The sequence below is a fragment of the Primulina tabacum genome, chromosome 14 (assembly GCF_025594145.1).
Source record: "Primulina tabacum isolate GXHZ01 chromosome 14, ASM2559414v2, whole genome shotgun sequence".
Lineage (NCBI taxonomy): Eukaryota > Viridiplantae > Streptophyta > Magnoliopsida > Lamiales > Gesneriaceae > Primulina > Primulina tabacum.
Window position 1 is genome coordinate 6,147,346 of NC_134563.1, and position 6,000 is coordinate 6,153,345.

Genomic DNA, 6,000 nt, shown 5'->3' on the forward strand with positions numbered 1-6,000 from the left:
CTGCTTCTTGAGATTATTGATTGACTTGAAATTCAAATGATTCAATCTCTCGTGCCAGAGCCAATGCTTATCAGTAAGAGAAGCAACCAAACATGTAGGAACAGTAGCATGATCTAAGTTCCATGAGACTTTGTAAGTATTGCCTTCTCTCTTTCCAGTTAATACAGTAGACTCAGCAGAATCTTTAACTGTGCATGTGTGCTTCTGAAAAACTACAGAACAACCATTATCACACAGTTGACTAATGCTGATCAAATTATAACAGAGATTCTCAACCAGTAGTACATCATTAATAGTTATGTTACCATGGATAATCTTACCCTTACCCACAGTTTTACCTTTTGAGTTGTCCCCAAATGTTATCTTTGGTCCAGTACAACTCATTACTTCTGATAGTAGATTTTCTTGTCCAGTCATGTGTCTGGAGCATCCACTGTCCAGATACCATGTGGAGCTGCTTACTATAGCTTTCTTCATCTGTTCCTGCAAACACAAATTTTAGTATCTGGTACCCATTCTACTTGGTTCCAAGCCTTATTAGTCCCTTAGGAACCCACATTTGTACAATTTTTGGTGATTTTGTACTTCGGGTATCCATAGAGGTGTGTGCAGCAGGGGATCTGTTATTTCTAACAGTATGCATATTTGGATGTTGTTTTTCCCTTCTGTTTGTGTTGTCTAGCCTATATCTCTTCTGAACAGGTCTGGAATTATAGTACTGATAGTTTTTAACCTTCATAGGGGGTTGTCCTCCTGAGTTGAATCCTCCACTGGATCCAGCAATCTGGGGAACTTTTCCCTTAGGTTCAACATATCCTAGACCAAAATTCTTTCTTCTGTTCATCTGATTTACATTCCTTTCAACTTGAACAGTTGGTACTTCAGGTTCATATACCACACTAGATTTGACAAAGTGAATGAATTTCCCTTTGCCTTTCTCCAGTTCTGGTTTAATACTGGTTTCAGAAATGCTTTCAGTTCGTGTAAATTCGTCAGAGTCAAAGTCGAATACCTCTTCAGATGTCGAGTTTGATTCAACATCTGCCATAAGACATTTAATCTCTTCTGCATCACTTTCACTAGAATGACTTTCTGAGTCAGATGACTCAGAACTGGAATCCGCCCATTTAGATTTTCTTTCTTCAGCAATCATCGCTTTGCGGTCTTTTCTGAACTTTTTGTCATTCCTTTTGTACTCTTTCTTCTTCTGGTCATCTTTCTTGGGCTTTGGACATTCAGTAATAAAATGACCAATCTTTCCACAGTTGAAGCACGCCATATCACCATATGGTGAATCATTCTTGAAGTTCCGATTAGGGTTTTGGTAAGCTCGGTGATTCTTCTTCATGAACCTGGAGAACTTTTTCACAAATAAAGACATAGTTTCATTGTTGATATTTTCAGCAGTCTTTTCAGAAGTACTCTCAGTAAGGGTAGAAGGTACTGCTTGTGAGATGACTGCAGCAGCAGCAGTAGAAGTAATAGCAGTAGTAGCAGCAAGGGCCTTGGTTGGCAGACTTGTTGAGGGCTCTTCTCCACTTCTCACTTCTAGCTCGAACTCATAGGCTTTTAAGTCATCGAACAAGTCATATAGTTCCAACTTGTTTAGATCTTTAGAGACTCTCATAGCCATTGTTTTGACATCCCATTCCCTAGGTAAAGCTCTCATCACCTTGAGTGCTATTTCTCTGTTGCTATGCTCTTTACCAAGGGCAGCGAGTTCATTAACCAGGCTGCTGAAACGTTCATCAAACTCATTTAGAGTTTCACTAGCCTTCATCTTTAGATTCTCAAACTTCTGCATTGTTACAGACAGTTTATTTTCTTTTGTCTGCTCATTTCCTTTACATATCTGAATGAGCTTTTCCCAGATTTCTTTGGCAGTAGAACACATCTTGATTTTGCTAAGGTGTTCTTATCAAGAGTTTTATACAGAATGTCCTTCGCGACATTATCAAGATTAGCTTTCTTCTTATCTTCCCCAGTCCATTCGTTTCTTGATTTTTCAACCATTTGTGGTGCACCCTCAGTAACAGCAATGGCTGTATTTGGCTTTAAGATCTTTAATGGTCCGTCTGTGATGACATACCACATGTCATCATCTTGGGCTGCAAGGTGAGCTTGCATACGAATCGTCCAATCATTAAAATCTTCTTTTGAGAATATGGGAATTTTGCTAAAATGTGCCATAACTGTTGCAAATTTTCAGAACAAGAGAAACCCGCTCTGATATCAATCGTTGGGGATCGGTGTGGAGTTTAGGGGGGTGAATAAACTCTACACCTTTGATAGTAGTTTTTGCAAAGAGCGCTATGATCCTGTTAGAGATTATAGCTATTCTTGTTCGAGTGTAAGTCTAGCAGATCACTAAAGTAAGTGCGGAAACGATATGATGAAATAAGGTGAAAAACAGCAATATCAGTAGGCAATAAAACAGTAGTTGTTTCTGGAAGTTCGAAGATAAAATTGTAACGCCCTAAAAATTTAAAGGTCCACACGAACCACATGTATTTGAATTATTAAATGCTCATGTATTTTAATTAAATGTTTTAATTGCATTACTTAATTATGTTGTGCATATTGCATGTTTAAAATATACTTTTCGAGATGGTTGTATTAAAATGTATTTTTTAAGGGATATTCAAGTGACGATCGAGGAACGGGGACCGAGGGCTGAAAAACGTAAAATGTTTTTATTAAATAATTATTTTTAATTAATTAAAATATGGTTGTTGGATTTTCATATTTTTGAAAAATAGGGGTTTTGAGGTGATTTTATACGCCGGGACGTAAATTTTATCGGTGTTGATTTTTCAACTAAAATACGAGCTTTTTGGCAACCCGGCTTATAAGTTCACAAATTTGTTTTTAACAAAACTTTGTTAATATTTTATTTAAATCCTAATTAGACTAATGAGCTTAATTTAATGGCTTGATAGGCCTAAGCCTAGTTAGCAAATTAAATTAGCTATTTAAAAGTTTTTAATCACCAAAAACCCTACACTTTGAAAAGAAAACTCACGCCTCCATCTCCCATTATTCTGAAATTTCTCTCCCAACCCCTCTACACACACGGCACACCTACATATCACATTCAAGGGTTTGTTCGAAGGGTGCTTAGGAAAACAATCCAAAGGTTGCGTCCCGTTCTTCGTCAACAACGGATTTTCGAAGCGTGTAAAACGCAAAGGCACACCATATTCTTTCTTTCAAACATCTATCACATCATAGTATTTTATTTAATTGAGTTTTTGCATGAAAAATAAGTGCATCATGAAACAATTTCGTTTTTGTGGCATGGGTCAATTTTAAAGCTTGTATTTGCATCCAAAATCATGTTAAATATGATCTTAAGGGGCTGCCATGAATTAGGATATGATTAAGCAAGTTTTTACACAAGATTAAGGGGCAAGAAACACGTCAAGAACACTGCACACTTGAAACACAAGGCCTGAATCGTAGGTTGATGGGTGTGCTAAATTCAAGAGGGTTCGGTTTTATGCATGGGGGAAGGTGGCTCGACCAGGCTTGGTGGTTGGGTCCTAGGGGTCATGGTTAGGTCCTAGGGAGAGTCCTAGGAGGGCTAGGGGTCGAGCCATGGGCTGGGGAAGAGCCCACGTGAAGTGGGACCCTCGCCCAAGTCACGCGCAGATTTTGGTCGGGAAAGTTAGGGGCTTGCGGCTGGCCTGGGGGCGAGCCAAGTGGGTCCGATAGGGTCTAAGGGAGATGGTCAAGGGTTGGGGTAGGGGCTGGAGAGGCATGGGTCGCTGCTGGCTCGAGGAGAAGATGGAACCGAGAGGGAGCCGTGAGAGAGCAGCTAGCGCGCAAGTTGTGTTACAGATTCAGAAGCTTCGGGCTTGGGGTCCAGGGCTTGGGCAAGTCTGGGTAGGGGCTGTTCGTGGTCCAGGGTTGGTTAGGGTCAGGATGGGTCGAGGGCTAACCAGCTGGAGGTGTCCTAGTTGGCTAGGAGTATTGGCAAGTGTAGGACTCTTCACACGCACACACACATGCAATCCGGTGTAGTTTGCAGCATGATTTTTGAGGGTTTAAGGGGCTGGTCTAGGGCTTGGGCTTGCACAGTAGGGTCCCGTAGATGGGTTGTCTAAGTTTTGGCTCAAGGTGGCTCGGGCGTGGCTCGGGTAAATTAGGAGATGGCTCGGTGTGTTCGATAAGATGTCAATTTCGAAAATTCAAAGGCTAAAAATGAATCCATGGGTCCACGGAGGTGGCTCATAACTTGGAAGGATAGAATAAATCTTAAAAATGTTATGTTAAAAATTTGGGATCAAAATAACGAGTTTTGGATTTATTCGGGATTTAATCGCCGCACAAAACGCTAATTAACGAATTAATTGAAACGCCTAGTTTTAAGCTTTATAAAATTATGAAAAATTAGGTTTAAGCTTAAATAATTATTATAAGTCTAAGTTCTAATTTGGGAATTTTATATTAAGTTTTGGTTTAATTCGAGATTAAAACGCATTAATACGTCTTATTTAAAGATTAATTTAAAGGTCCTCGATTTAAGCTAAATAAAAATATGAGAAAATTCATGTATGCTTAAATAATTATTTGGGACATGTTAGAGTCAATGAAATTAAGAAAATGTCAAAAACGGGGAATTTTACGTACAGGGGTAAAACGATATTTTTACACCTAAAATTAGTAAACGTCATGGCAGTACCCTAAATGCTATTTTTATGATATTATGGTTATTTTTAAATGTTTATGAAATGTTCATGATTAAATTATGATTTTTAAATGTCTAAGAGATTTTTATGATTTAAGGAAGATATTTAAAAGACATGTTGCATGCTTGGTTTCAAAAACAAAATGTTATGTTATGCATGATTTTTATAAAGTGATGAGAATGTAAATGTTGAAGGAAGTGAAGTGATTGTGACTAATTCGTTAATGTTGGCGACGTCATGAGGGTTATGGTCCCAGTGGGAGCCCGACGATCATGTTTCCATCATTACGAATATGTGGTAACGGTTTTGTGTTAATAGTAAGAATGATTATATCGTGAGGGGAAAAGGCCCCAGAGGGAGCCCATTTATGGGAAAAAGCCCCAGAGGGGGCCCCGACGATCGTATTTCTATTCGAAAAATGATAGGTCAGGGCCCAGTTGACCGATAAGAATGTTACTGGTGTCCCCCGCCGTCCAGTACTGTGGTTACATGTAGATGGATCCATCGATTTATGATCATGATCAGGAAAGTCATAATTAACGATCTGAATTCAACAAAGGAAAAAGAAAAGGAAAAGGAAAAATGTTTATGATCATGAAAAATGTTTTATGTCATGTTGAGGAAAAAGGAAAAAAAGGTTGAGGTTTGTGAAATGCACGTCATGAAAATGTTTATGCTTAAGTTTATGCATCATGAAAATATTTATGAAAATGATCATGTTTTAAGTTTATGCATCTTCATGAAAACGATATTTTAAGTACAAGTATTTTTCTCTGTTATATGTTGACTGTATTACGTATTACTTGTTATCAAGATTATGGTGTGTTGAGTCTTTAGACTCACTAGGTGTGATGGATGCAGGTGAGGTTGAGGGAGGCCTTGACGGATGATCCTACTGGACTGTCGGTGCACACAACCCGAGGACCAACGCTACTATTTTCCGCATTATGTTTTATGATTACTGATTTAAGATAAAGATTTTTAAGACTATTTATTTATGCTTTTGAGCAATTTTTGAGAGGTTTAGTATGTGCTTTACTTTTCAAATTATTGCTTTTTTGGTTTGGTAAACAGAAGACGATATCAATTTTATGACTATTTCACTTGATTTTTAAAATGCTAGTTGGTTGGTATTTTATTTTAAAAGGGGAAAATATTTTAATATTTTCATGTGGAAAATGTATATGGCCGAAAATTGATTGTTAAAAAAAAATTTCTAGTACTTTTAAAGCAATAAAAAGGGCAGACGTTTCAAAAATCTTCTACGTCTCCCCTTCTTCTGTTTTCAGAAGGTATCACTAAAAGACTT